The sequence below is a fragment of the Dipodomys ordii genome, unplaced genomic scaffold, assembly GCF_000151885.1.
Source record: "Dipodomys ordii isolate 6190 unplaced genomic scaffold, Dord_2.0 Scaffold24, whole genome shotgun sequence".
NCBI lineage: Eukaryota > Metazoa > Chordata > Mammalia > Rodentia > Heteromyidae > Dipodomys > Dipodomys ordii.
In genome coordinates this window covers 17,319,528-17,333,203 of record NW_012267240.1, presented here as the reverse complement: position 1 = coordinate 17,333,203, position 13,676 = coordinate 17,319,528, and the positions used below count along the sequence as shown (strand labels likewise).

General features: G+C 43.5%; 1 protein-coding gene across 1 annotated transcript in view; it reads left to right on the top strand.

Moving 5' to 3' along the window:
- Camk1d (calcium/calmodulin-dependent protein kinase ID) overlaps positions 1-13,676 on the top strand; it is a 191,864-nt gene that overhangs the window by 117,893 nt on the left and 60,295 nt on the right. The gene's annotated exons all lie outside the window — the stretch shown is intronic.

Below are 13,676 nucleotides of genomic sequence, written 5' to 3'. Positions count from 1 at the left end.
TATGTAACCCAGGCTGCCCTCAAACTCACAATCCTCTTATCAGCACCTCTTATGTGCTTGGATTATAGGCATGCACCCCCTCATCCAGCTCCAGCCTTGTATTTATTATTATTATTTGCAAGAGGGAAGCTGTTACCATGAGATTTTTGGTGTGGCCCCAGGCAAGCAATTCCTGTCTAGGACTTTCACCTCTGGCACAGGCTGGGTGTCCTTGGCAGGTTCTGCTGAGAAGCCATGGTGTGTGCTATCAGCTCTTAGCTTTTTCTCCCTGAGAAACAATGATGGGCCAAGCACACACAAGAGCCCCGTGGAGTATTCGGAAAAGCCCGCAGCAGGGCACCTGCGTTCTCGAATGGCTTCATCCATCATCAGAGCCCTTGGACCAGGCTGAGATGATAAAGCATAGGACTCCAGGTCCTCCTTGTATAAGGATGAGATAAAGATGTAGATGCACCTAGGGGCAATCACTAATGAGGACTCTTACAGAAGGTTCTGTAGGAGTTACCAAACCCTCCCTGTTCTCTAAGTGCCACCTGATTTCAGGGGTGCATCTGGGAATCTGAGTGACAAGGAGCCACAGCATGGAATAACGGGCATCTGACAGAGAGAATGAGGGATGGGAGAGAGAGGTCCCGAAGAGAAGCGTGGAGCCAGGCAGGCTGAGTGGGAAGAGCTGGTGAGAGCCGGGAGAGGGGCTTCGAGCCAGAGTAGACTGGCCCTATGAGGATGTGTTTGCTTGTGTTGAGCTCCACGCAAGCTCCTGTCTCGCATTTCCTTCAAACTTCAGCTGAGCAGCCTGCAGTGCTCATGGGTGCTTTCCAGTAACTGGATTCTTTCTGGTGAGCTTGAAGAGGGTCTGTGTTCTGTGTCCAGGTTGGCACAGGACGTGGCAAAGACTGATCGAGGACCTCAGGAAGCGGATCGGCAGGAGTGGATGTAGTCTGGGCTGCACTGGGAGAGTATCAGACTTGGATTTCTTGTATTCTGGAGGCTGGAAGTGCAAGGTCCAGGTGCTGGCAGATTCTGTGCCAGGTGATGCGCATTTTCGGGCTTGTAGTTGTGATTGTCTCACGGAGTCTTCACCTGGCAGAAGGGGTGCTGCGCCTCTCCGGGGCCTCTTTATTTAGGGTGTGAATCCCTCTCGTGGGACTCCACCCTGGCCACCTAATTACTTCACAAGGCCTCCACTTGGGAATGCCACCGCTATGGGGGATGGGCGTCAGCCTGTGCCTTAGAGACATAAACATTTCATATTCCACAGGACACTTTCACATGACCCCAGCGAGGACTGCAGGGAGCACAACTCATAACATTATCTCACAGTGACGATGGAAATACATCCTCAGCCCCCTTGTGAGATGGGAAAAATGAGGAGTACTTAGCCAAGTACTTGGCACTGGATACCCATTGGCAAGAAAAAGAGAAAAATGGCTTACCTTACCCCCAGCACACCAAGGGACTTAGACCAGGGATCTCAAAGGGCCTTGACATTTAAACCTAATGAAGCTGTCAGATCAAATCCGATGGTGGTTTGGATAGGAAGCTCTTGTTTCAAAGGCTTGGGTCTCCAGCCTGTGGTGTTTGTGAGAGGTGATTGGATCAGGACTGACCCGTTGATGGATTCAGAATCTGAGGGCCTTATTGGAAGATGGCAGGGACCAGAGGTAGGGCCTAATAGGAAGTAGGCCATTGGGGCATTAAGCTCAATAATAGGACGCTTTCTTCCTGGACGAAAGGACATGCAAATAGTAACTTTAAAGAGAGAGCAAATGTAATACTGTATGTCAATCTGATCATGGCTCTTAAGGTTTTTAGATGACTGCTTAAGCAGTATAGTTAGTAATTAGCTAACCTTCCACGGCTTCAGTAGTCCTCAGTACTCACTAACAATATCAGTGAATATTATTTTTTCAACATTTATCTTCTCTCATTTTGGAATACAGCTGGTAAAAGGGATGTATCAAGATGTGTCTATACCTCTGGTCCTGAGAAAGGGGGGGGATATAGCGGGTCCCCCAAACCAGTCATGTTTTTCTAGCCAATCATGCGTCACTAGATACTTGTTTTGATTAGATAGAATTTTTCTTTTTGTAGGAATGTTCTTATGTTCCATGTCAACACATTTTCATATTTTCTGCAGACTTTTAGTATCGGAGAACTACCCAGAACAGTTTTGGATATGTAGGGTGTCGTTTCTTTCAGTCATTGGCCATAACAAAATGAAAATCTTGGTATCAGATGCTACATATGTTTAAAATTAATGCTTCCCCACCAAGAGTGCTTTTAAGTTATTTTAAAATTAAAACTCAATGTTTGCATAATAGATTTATGGCAGCACTTAAAGTTTTCAAAGTAAAAATAAATACTAACTTTTCTACTCTTCCCACACATTATAAACACATGGGAAGGAATTCTTATGTTAGAGTCTTTCAGTGTTTCATCTTTATGCGTATGCTATATGCTCTTATCCAGCTAATAGTTCATCAGGCATTTTCCTTAGGTTATAAACTAGAATTGATATTTTAGCCAGACACTGGTGGCTCATGCCTGTAATCTTACTCTACTCAAGAGGTTGAGATCTGAGTATCAAGATTTGAAGCCAGCCTGGGCAGACAAATCCAAGTGACTCTTATCTCTAATGAGCCAGCAAAAAGCCAGAAGTAGAGGTGTTACTCAAGGGGTAGAGTGACAGCCTTGATTAAAAAAAATGTGAGTGTGAGGCCTTGAGTTCAAGTCCCAATACCAACACATGCACACACACACACACACACACACACACACACAAATTGACAACATTTTAATGATACAAATGAAATACTATGTTAAATAGAAAGCAGACTTAACCCAATGTTGACTTTACTTAGAAATAGTTCAGTATGATTTACCTTTGTGCATCATTCCACAACCAGACCATGTGATAATTGCTTTGTCATTATTCTTATACCTCCCCCATGTGGTGCAACACTTCGCTAAACAATGACTACTTTTCATTCCATTTTTACACTACTTCTATGGTGGACCATTGAGGAAACTGAGACAACTAGGGTTTGGCTTTTGGTATATGTGTGTCTATATTTCTGCCTGTACTGACACTTAGGGCAAGTGTTTTTTTTCCCAGAAAGAGCTAAATGAGATCCCATTCCTCCAAATGAGATATTTTAACCACTCCACATTCTTAAGAAGGGAGAAACAGAATAGCTCCCAGGCTAGGACATTCCAAGACAGTGCCAGTTGATGGTGCCTACATGGGTATTTGTGCTGATCCTAAAACTGGTTATGGGCTGTACAAGCATTTGGATTGGGTAATGACTTCAGGCCATTAGCAGAGCCCTGTGTGAGGAGAATTATTTTACTGTGGGGCTGAGATAATCTGCAATTGGGACTTGGCCTCAGAAGCAGGCTTCGTATGACCCATGCTAGGGACTCCACACTGTGAAATATCATGTGTTAGAAGAAGTGGTCCAGGATTGCACTGTCTATGTGGTCATGAGAAGAGCCAGAGAATTCACTTCAAGAAGCAGGAAAAAAAAATGGTGGCTCAGCGGTAGAGCGCTTGCCTTGGATGCATGAGGCCCTGGGTTCAATTCCTCAGCCCCACATCAACAGAAAAAAACAGAAGCGGCACTATGGCTCAAGTAGTAGAGCGCTAGTCTTGAGCAGAAGAGCTGAGGGACAGCGCCCAGACCGAGTTCAGGCCCCACGACTAGAAAAAAAAAAAAGAAGAAGAAGCAGTAGAAGAGTTGAGTCCCTGCTAGGGACAGCTGCAGTACAAGAAATAGATGGCTTTGTCTGGTATTCTGCAAACAGCACTAGCTCACCCACCCACAAGCCTTTGCACTCTGCCCTCCACCAAAGCCACTGACTTCCATGCAGATGATGTTTGGCTCTGGTTTGTGCATGCGTGTGTGTGTGTGTGTGTGTGTGTGTGTGTGTGTGTGTGTGTGGTTCTTTGAATCAATCATTTGGTTCGCATGGTTTGATGGTTCCTGAATTTAACATGGCTCCTTGGCCAAAGAATTGAAATGGGATATTTTATTATAACATCCCAAACCATACCTATCTATTAAGTAGACAGTCACTGTATGCGTATCCATTCTAAAATACTCAAACATTTTGACAGGACAGAAATCTGAAGCAGCTCCAGGATTCGGAGCCCTTTGCTGAGTGAAGTCTAGACTTCTGTGATGCCGCCCCTACTGGTTTGTGTAAATGAGAGTTGCCAGCCTCTTGACTCAGTTGTATCTGCCTTTCAATAGAAATATTTTAGAGCCTATTTCTTTCCTGAGCTACATTTTCCCTACCATTATTAAATATGCTTTATCTTTTTGTGTTATCTGCAGCCTTTCAAGCTGTACAGCAGGGCCTAAGAAGTAGTTCTGAGGTTGGATGTGGTAGTGCATATCTGTAATCCCAGGTATTCAGGAGGGGGAGGCAGGAAGAAGCAGTCCCAGGAAAACATACAAAACCCTATCTGTAAAAAGAAAAAAAAAAACAGAACAGAGCAAGATGGCTGAGGGTGTAATTCAGCGGAAGAGCACTTGGTTAGCAAGCTCAAAATCCTGAGTTCAATTCCCAGTCCTGCCAGGGGGAGAAAGAACAATGGAAGTGGTTCTCTGTTGATGGACGTAGGGTTTAGGATATGCTTCTTCCCACACCTAGTGAGTGCTAGCCGCAAAACACGCATTCAGTAAGCTTTGGTCAAATCAGTAGAGGCTGCATGGACCCCGTCTGTGAAATGGAGATGGGCCCCCAAGCATCGCTGCACCTCAGGTTCTTTAGAATAACATTTTACGCTAATTAACAGTGATGGCTGGCATTTGTCAGGTCCTGGCCCTGTGGTTTGTTTTTCTTATTTGTGATCTTATGGAGTCTTCCAAATGACCTTGAAGAGGAGGAGAGTTATTATGCCCATTTACCAGATGTGAGTCCTAGAAAAGGCAGTATCTGAATTGAGCTCAAGGAACAAGAAGTGGACGAGCATCTTGAGCCCTGCCTGCAGCGTGCCAACCAAGTAAGGGCTGGGGCAGAGGCCTGACTCCCTGGCAGGGCCTTGTCACTCCCCCCGCCCCCCTTAATGCCCCCCCCACGTGGCTGCAGTCCTTTCCCTGAGATGTCTGATTCTGGTCCCGCTACAGTTTCAACACACAATGGGCTGAAATGAGGGGCTAGTAACCTCTAAAACCAAGAATTGTGGCACCATTGCATCTGTGGGTTTTTTTTTCAAGGTTATCAAAGGAAAAAATTTCATCATAAGTATTAAAAGGTTACCAGCTATGATATGTAGCAACTTTCTAGAAAACCAAAGTAAGTAGCTCTTAGTTCTCTGCAACTCTTTTCACATGATCAGAAAATTGACATTAAAAAATACAGTTAAATAAAAATATACTAGGTACTACAAATAGCCTTCATTTCTGAAATTCAAATTATTGTCATGTCTTCTTGTCAAAAAAAAAAAAGAATTTCTCCTGTCACAGGAAAAGCAACTTTATATTATACAGGATATATCTGTTTGTTTGTTTTTTTAAGAAATAAACTAAGACCTGGTAAGGTATACCTGCAATCCCAGCTACTCAAGAGCTAGAGATAGGAGGATTTTAGTTTGAGGCCAGCCTGGGTAAAAACAAGAACCTATCTCAAAAATCAAAGCCAGGCATGGTGGTACCTGTCTGAAATCCCAGCTATGCAAGAGGTGGAGGTAGGAGGATTGTGGTTCGAGGCAGGTCCAGAAGGATGGAGGGAAGAATGGAAAGAGCTAGAGGCATGGCTCAAGTGATAGAGCACCTGTCTAGCAAGCACGAGGCCCTGAGTTCAAAACTCAGTAATGCCAACAATGCCCCTGTCCAACTTCTACATCCTCCCAGACTGGCAGCATGCTGGGACTGCAGGGCGTGGATAAGCCGACTTTGATTGAAATTCCACTGTAGGCATCTTGACGTGTTTCACAGGACGATCGCTCTGCCAGTGGAGGCTGACACTTGGCCCTGGCTAAGATCAGATGTGGAGGGCAGCCAGATCTGCAGCCAGCCCTGAAACTCGACCCCTTCCAGCCAGAGATTTCTATCAAGGCACCAAATGCCAGCATGTCCAGGGACCCGCTGTGCTGCAGGCTGCCCACAAGAGGGAAGGCCTGGCACCCTCTCTTTCTTTCCCCTCTGGAACAGCCCAGCTTTGTTCTCTGGCCCTTCTGCCACCAGCCTCTCCTCTGTGTCCCCAAGGAGGGGAACCAGGAGAACTGTCTGCAAGTGGTCTTGACCCAAGGGCCTCAGGTCTGAATTGTATTTCTTCAAAGATCCGGTAAAGATAGCAACTCACTTTGTTGATTTCTTTTTTTTTTTCTTGTAGTAAATCATTTTAATTGCCTTGATTATTCCATTATATTGATTTTCTTTTGGATTTATAATACAGCAATGTATAAATTATTCTAAACTTCTTTGTGCGTGTTAATTATCTTTAAGTAGTTGTACAGATGAGGTGCCGTTTAACAAAGCAGTTATGAATACAGTATCTCTCATTCAACATTCTCACCCACTCCATCTCTCCCCTCATTTTTCTCAGTTTTTAGAGGTTACATATTGGTTTTTTTTTATGTTCTTAAGCACTGTATTTTTTTTTTAGAAGCACAAGCAACTTACATCATTGTAACTTTTCTGGTGCTTCCTACATAAGGATTTGTATTTGACCATTCGGAAAAGATTTCAATATAAACCCCAACAAAGAAGGCACGAAAAACAAAGATGAAAATCACTTTCCTCTGCTTATGTGTGCTGCTTCGCGTTTGCATTGGAGCTGCATGATCTGATGGCAAATGTACTCTCCTCTTCCCCAAACATCTCTGTCCTCTTGACTTGCTTCTCCTGACAAATCATCCACCTGGCTGCCCATGGCACAGCAGCCTGGCTTTGGTGTTCAGGAGGCTGTTGGTTGCGAGTGACGGAAAACAGACTCTGGCTGGGTAAATGAGCATCTGCCTTAGGAGCAGACAGCTGTAGGCCTGATGGTGCTGCTCCTTCTCTCGCCCTGGAACCTACATCTCTGACTCGTGTTTTGTCTGCTCCCTTGGAGCAGCTCATCCAGGTCATGACCCAGGAGAACAGAGCATCCATTGGCCAGCACCTGCAGGTGTGGGTGCAGAGGACTTGTACTTCCTAGACACACACACACACACACACACTCACGCGCGCGTGCACGCACACACACACACACACACGCAAGCACGTACACACCTGGAACATTCTGCCTACTCTCTTCCTTTCCTCCCCCACATCTCAATAGCTGCCGAGTCTGACAACTCTTCCCCCATCCAGAGCTCTTCTTTCTTGTCCTCCCTTTTCCTCCTGCTGTGGGCTGGTTTTCACTCATCTTTCTGATGGTCTGGGCAGCAGCCTCCTGACCAAGTCCATGCCTCTCCTCCCCTCCCTCCCCCACTTTCAATATAGCCCTCACACCAGAACGACCATCCTAAAACAGAAACCCAAAGGTGGAGTGTTAGCTCCCCCAAAAAGTGGGAAGAATGAACCAGTGAAGGAAAATATGGACAGATGGAACTACAGAAACAAAACAGTAATCTGTTCACAACAAAGAGCAGGAAATACAGGTAGAAGGCAAATATTTAACTAGAAAAAGTATTGCAAAGGTCACAAAAGACTTGAGCATCAATATCCTTTTCATATTAAGAAGAAGATATTAGAATGAGAAGCTATTTTAACCTGTAACAACTAGTCAACAAGGAATGTAAGGAGTTACGTAGATGAATTCAAAATAGGGAACATGCTTAAATTACTTAAATTCACTATTAAAGGCAAATTGTGATGTGTGTATATGTTTGTGTGTGTGCATGCACTGTGGCCTATAAACTATATAGAGATTAAAATAAAACTAATACTGACAGGGATAGAAGGAGCCAGACATTCTCTGTTAGACTTTGATAGGTGTGGACCTACTTTCTTCTCTTTTAGATTTTGTGCACTGCTATAATTCTTTCCTGGAAAAGTATAATCCAAAAATGTAGGCAAAGATAGGACACCAAGTTGTTCTGTTCCTTTTTTCCCCCTCTAGTCCTGGGACTTGAACTCAGGGCCTAACTATTGTCTCTTAGCTTTTTCACTGAAGGGTAGCACTCTACCATTCTACCACTTGTCCACTTCTGGTTTTATTTGATGGTTAATTGGAGACAAGAATCTCAGGGACTTAACCTACTTGAGATGGCTTTGAACTACAATCCTCACATCTTAGCCTCCTGAGTAGCTAGGTATGAGCCACTAGTGCCTAGCAGTGTTCCTTATTATTTGTAACAAAGTACACTGTTAAAATGATTTATAGTCAAAATATTATGCAAATACCAACATTACTTTATGAAGTATCAGTGAATGTTGGGAAAGAGCTGTAATTTAACCTAACTTGAAAAGATCAACACACACAAACACACAAATATACATATATTTTTTATCTCTGTTTAAAGAAAAAAATCTTGAGATTTTGCTGGACTGGGTTAAATTTGGGTTCTAGACTGAGATTCGCTATTTGCAATCAGAAAGGTTTAAAGACCTGTAAGGAAATCTTGCAGATTTTACTCCTCTCAGCTTCTTACCAGCTAACCTGTAGCCTGCTTAGTCAACTCTTGAAATAATGCCAATCATAACTACCTAGGAGAACCAAATACAATATGCACAGTTGTACAAATACTTTTGAAAAGTGAAGGATTTGTGACACTAATGGGTTGGAAGGTGGCATTTAGGACCAATATGCTTCCTAAAGTAGCTAGATTGGTAACTTCAGCCTCCCATGCTACCACTGTGTCTTCCTGTCATTAGGGGTATAATTTTTTTCTTCCTGCTTCTCTCCTGTGCATCTTTCTACCTGTGCCTACCAGCTCCTAGACCTTTTCTCTTGTCTGCCATCTGGGCAACATTCCCTGATCTTCCTGGTTTGGGGTGGTAGGAAGATAGGGGAGGAAGCCAGGCTCTGAGGCAAAATCCACAAATAGGAGAAGACCTTGTGCTCTGAGTTCAGTTCTCCTCAGCATTATGACCCCCACAAATACCAAACTCTGTGGATGCTCAAGTCCCTTAACTAAAATGGTTATTTTCCTATAGATGAACATCCACCTGTAACCATTAAATCATCACCAGTATGCCTATGATCCATAAAAGACTGTAGATGCTATGTAAATCATTGTAAAGTTTAAAGAATAATGATCAGAAAGTCTGTATGTGTTCCATGCAGGTGCCATTTATGATTCTTTTGAATACTTCCCATCTGACATTGGGATGGGAAGGTGGCCCACCATCTTAACTTGCTTTGTGGAAGTCTTCTGCCAAGGGCAAGAGACAAGTTCACAGGGTGATGGGAAAAACAAATGAAGCCAGGTGCGGTTAAATTTGGAGAAGCTGAGACTAAACAGGGCCCAAGTAGGTGAGCCAAGGCAGTTCTGGACATACAAAAGGTAGCGCAGAGATCTATTTTTTAAATATAGGACAACATCTTTCATACCAGCACTGGACACTGAGATGGACCTGCTAGAACAGAGAACCATCTGCTTGACTTGGTTTGGGGAATTTAGGACAGCCCCGCATTCATCCAATGGGCCACTGAGAGTTACTAATACAATAACCAGAGATTTCTAATAAGATTTGGGATTTCTTTAAGCAAGGCAATTTCAGGTATAATTAGTGGCTCCTGGAATCCCCAAAGAAAGGGGATTTTCCAGATCTTGCTTTGCATGTAGCAGACTTGCTGTCTGGAATGCATTCTAAAATATTGTCCTCTCATTGACTTGAAATAATCGAATCACTGAAATCTCATTACCTTCCCGCTTCCAGGCTTTCTAGCAGAAGGTGCAATTGTATTAAGTGTAGGAAACAAACATACTCCAAATTCAAGTGTGTGCATAGGCTTTCTTCTGGACCTTCTGAGAGTCTTGGGTCTTTCAGTTATCTTATTGTCCATTATTTATGAGTAACAGAGGCCAAACACCATGGGAGCATGGTGGCCAGCCACAATGAGAAGAGACCTTCTCAATTCAACAAAGCACCTGAACAGGTGGCTCAGTGCATCTTTCAGTCCAGGAACCAGGATTCTGACTCCTAAGTTAAGGAGCCTGGGGTTGGGGGTGAGGGGATGGGCAGCACCCTCCTCACCCACCTTATTTATTATTTGTCTACCTTTGAACAAATCTGGTATTGTCTACAGTCTGTGAAGCACCAGATCCTTTTTGTTTAGTTTGTGGCATTTCTGTCTGCAGAACTTAGTAGCCTCCTTTTGCTCCTTTTGCTCCTCTTCCTCCTCCTCCTCCTTCTCTTTCTCTTCCTCCTCTTCCTTCTCTTTGAATGTTGCAATTTGATCTCAGGACCTGCTTATGCTTGTTAGACAGGTTGTCTACCACTGAGCCATGCCTCTAACCCTTCCTTGTGCTGATTATCGTCGAATAGGATCTCGCATCTGGTCTAACCACATGCCTGCACCACAAGCTTCCTGTTCCAGGCTTCCTGTCATTGCTGATGACAGGTGTGCACTGCATCCAGCTTCTTTCTGTTAAGCTGGTGTCTTGTGAGTTGTTCTGCCTGCAGAGTCTGGCCTCAAACCATGGTCCTTCCATTCCCAGCCTTCCAGGTAACAAGCATGTGCCACGACACCCGGATGTACTTTGCTTACTTTGTATGGTGCATTACATTCAACATGTACAAACATAGACTATGTAATGAACTTGAGTCTGTTTCGCAAGAGCCAGCCTCTGAATCAGTGATGTGGGCGCAGGTGATCTTTCAGCAGTTGGCAGGACAGGCACACAGGGAAGGAAGCAGAGCAGCGATGCAGCCAGAGTTGGCCTACAAAGCCATTTCAGACATTCCCCCACCACTCCAGAGCTGAGGTGGCTATTAACGTGTATTTCCTGCTGGGTCACAAGTGAGGAGAGGGTGGACATTGATATCCCCTCTCCTTCCACATGTATCCAGAGATCAAAGCATGCTCTCAGCCAAGCAAGCTTATATGCTAAAAGAAATGCCTTCCAAAGGCACTCCGTTAAGAACAGTCCTCAGTCAACCCTCCCAGCATCTGCAGTATCCCCAATGGATACTGCACCCCACATAAGCACCCCAGGACACAGCATCTACTACACTGACCCAGCACTGGATTCTCAATTCAACTTGCTTTCTCTCTGTTCTTCACCCACTTACCCCCCTCCCAACCCCTGGTTAACTGCTTCCTTCCTCTCTTCCCCCTTCCTGCCTTTTTGGCTTTATTTCTCTCCCTCTCCACAGTCTCCCCCCCCCCCCTGTGTGTCCTCCTCTCTCTTTCTGTATCTCTCTTTGTCTCTGTGTGTCTCTGTCTCTCTCTCCTATCTCTTCTCTTTACTCTCTCTTCTCTTCTCTCTCGTCTCTCTGTGTCTCTTTTGTGCCAGTTCTAGGGTTTGAACTCAGGGTCTGAACTTTTTTGCTCCAAGCCCAGTATTCTACCACTTGAGGCACAACTCTACTTGCAGGTTTTTGTTGGTTAATTGGAGGTAAGACTTTCCTGCTCAGGCTGGCTTTGAATCTTGATCATCATAGCTTAGCCTCCTAAGTAGCTAGGATTACAGGTGTGAGATGCTGGTGCTTGGTTTTCTCTTTATTTTTTTTAAAATAGATATCACCTTTCTATCTAAATCAATCTGGACTTGAACTTGCAATTCTTCTGCCTCTACCTTCTAAGTGCTGGAATTATAGGTGTACACTACCATGCCTGCCAGCTGATTAGTCCTTATTTTTTGTTTTTTTTTCAAAACTACTATTTCAAGGATATAAAATTTATATATGACTAAATTTATTCATTTTGAATGTAGAATCCAGTGATAAATTATAGTAAATTTACCAAGTTACACAACCTTCTCTTTATCAAATTTGCATTTTTTAAAAATCTCTCATATTTTGCAGCAAATCACATTAGTGAGGTTTCAGTGCAGTTAAGTTCTTAACTAAAAGGGCCTATTAATAGGAATAAAATGAGGAGTTCTGTGCCAGGTAGCAGTTACTTGAGGGTACAGAAAACCTCTGGAGATGTAACTAAAAGCCGCTGCTAAAGGAAATGCCTTTAACTCCCCTTGGTAAGTGGTTTATTCCCCAAGGCCATCTAAGAATACCACATCTGACAGAGAGCTCTCCCCGGATCATCCTACTTCATTCCCCCAAGATAAGAATGCAGGTGTGTGCAGGAGGACAGGCAGTTGGAGAGGAAGACCTTATAAAAGGTAAAGTACAAAGTGCCAACAAGACACCCTCCTTGCTCATGGTCAGAAAGGAGAGAAGGAACAACAGAGAAGGCAGGCTGAGAAACCATCATAGAAAACCACATTAGTTAAATGGCTAAGGCGAAAATCTAAGCTGTTTCTAAGGTCTCAATGAGCGTATATGCCTTGGTAGATGCATTTCTCATCCCAGTAATGAAACAGTGAGCACAGAAAAAAGAAAAGGATGGTATAGTTGTTGTTTTTTTTTTTAATGAGATAGATCCACATACCAATCCCTTTTATTTAAGGTATATATTTGAGTGGTTTGTAGTATGTGTACAAAGTTGTATAGCTGTCACCACTAACTCGAGAATGTTTATAACACTCAAAACTTAAGCTCTACATCCATTTAAAAACACTCTTCATTCCTCTTTCCCCCATCCTGAGTGAACACTATCATTTTTTTTCTCTAGGAACTGCTACTCATACAAATAGAGTCATTTGATATGAACTTTTGTGTATGATATCTTCTCTACTTAGAATGTGGCTTGCATCAGTACTGTATTCCTTTTCTGTGGCTGAATGCTCATCTATGTCTGTATTGGGTGGGTATGCCAATTATTAATAGATGAATATTTGAGTTGTTTTCCATTTTTTATTTATTAAGAATAATGCTGCAAAAGTGGAGCTGTGGCTCCAGTGGTAAGGTGCCAGCCTTGATTGAAAGAAAATGAGTAATGTTGCTGTGGATTGTCCCTGGCAATCCTAACTCATGAGGACGTAGAGATGGGGAGAAGGACAGTTTGAGGCCAGCCAAGGCAAAACATCCGCTAGTGAATCTCCATCTCAACCAATAAAAACTGGGTATGGGAGCACATGCCTCTCATCTGAGCTACATGGGAAGCCTAAACAGGAAAATCATACCCCAAGGCCATCCTAGGTACAAATACAAGGCCCTGTCCCCAAAATAACTAAAAGCAAAAAGGGATAGAGGCAGGGCTGAAGCGGTAAAGCACCTCCCTAGCAAGTACCAGGCCCTAAGTTCAAGCCTTAGTACCAAGAAAAAAGAAAAGAATGAAAGAAAATAATAATTCTGCTAAGAACACATATATATACATATATATATATACATATATATGCTATTGTATGAGTAGATATTTTCAGTCTGGACATACTCCTAGTAAGGTATTCACATCCACCTAAAGGAGGGCAGGTCTTTCTCCTTTCCTTGCTCACCTTTCCCTGTCAGTCATCTCTGGGAGTGCCCTTCCAGTCACACCCAAGTGTCTCACACCTAACCATTATAACCCAGTTTCCATGTATTTCCCTGAGCCAGTAGGTAAAGTTCCAATTCTTCACATCCTTTTGGCTAGTGTTTCTTGCATTTTTCCCCTTGTTTGGTTTTGTTTTAAAATTCTGGTCATCCTAGTATGTGTGAAGCAGAAAAGCCTTATTTTCGAAAAGACACTGGAGG